The following is a 1,177-nucleotide window of genomic DNA, read 5'->3' on the forward strand; positions in this document are numbered from 1 at the left end:
ACAATGCAAGTCAATTGCATCTTTTCATTAAAAAAAAACCCAAGCCCCACGGTGCATTACATTACAGTCATTTAGCAGATGCTTTTATCCAAAGCGACTTACAATTCAGTATCTATCTCCACACTGTAGACGATGGAGCTACGGGAGCAATTTTGGGGTTAAGTGTCTTGCTCAAGGACACATTGACATGAGACTAGCAGAGCAGGAGCCGGGGATCGAACCACCGACCCTCTGATTGAAAGGAGGCCCTGCTCTCCACTTAGCAACGGTCACCTGGTTCAGACCTGGTGCAGATTGTAATGGAGGCTCATGCCCAAGCTGAGTTAGCCCTGATGATGTCATCAGGGTTGTTCTCAACACGCTCTCAGTCCCAAATCAAACACAGCAGCTTGGTCAGGTTTGCACGTGTCAATTTCCGCATGTTGCGTGCATACGCTGTCTTTTCAAAATAAACTTCTATGCTCACAGGAAACAACTTGTTTAGGTTTATGCATTAAAAACTATTCAATTAGGTTGAGGAAAAGTTCGTGGTCCGGGTTTGTGACGTAGTTCAGTAGGCTACGGTACGTAGGCGACGAACTGGCCTAATGCTATGAGATGTTACATTATATGTTATGCAAATTTAAACAAGTCAATGTCATATTTTAGCTTCACATGGGACATGAACATCAGCCTCCTGGGTGAAAGTCCTGTGTCAGCATTACTTCATCACTCTTCAAACTACACAACATGACTTTCACCTTTACTCGACTTATAACTGGGGCCACATACATTGGGCCACTGACCAAGCCGCTGTATTTGACAGGAGTTGGGAGTCAGAACATTGTCTTGCCTTGTGACGAATAAACTGAACCTCGTGTGTAAAATCGCTTCATTGCCCCTTTCATTTTCGTATGGCTCCTATGCGTTTTTATTATAATGCTATACAAACTTATCACCTGGCCACATACGTACGCAGGCCGAACACTAATACACAAACACAATATACATGTAGCAAGTAGGGATTACTGTGTTAAAGTCGGATCTGCAGCTCTGCTCAGGCTGGGGATGCGCACCTTGTCCTGATCATCTGACGGCAGACGGCTCCTCCCCGCTCCCTCCCGTCTGCTACGCAAAGCAGCGGCTTGGGCACAACTCTCTCCGCGTTTCTCTATACACAGCACAGGCTCGTCTGCGC

Source organism: Cebidichthys violaceus, unplaced genomic scaffold (genome assembly GCF_023349555.1).
Source record: "Cebidichthys violaceus isolate CVI_PGR_0920_01 unplaced genomic scaffold, fCebVio1.0.p SCAF_10, whole genome shotgun sequence".
Classification (NCBI taxonomy): domain Eukaryota; kingdom Metazoa; phylum Chordata; class Actinopteri; order Perciformes; family Stichaeidae; genus Cebidichthys; species Cebidichthys violaceus.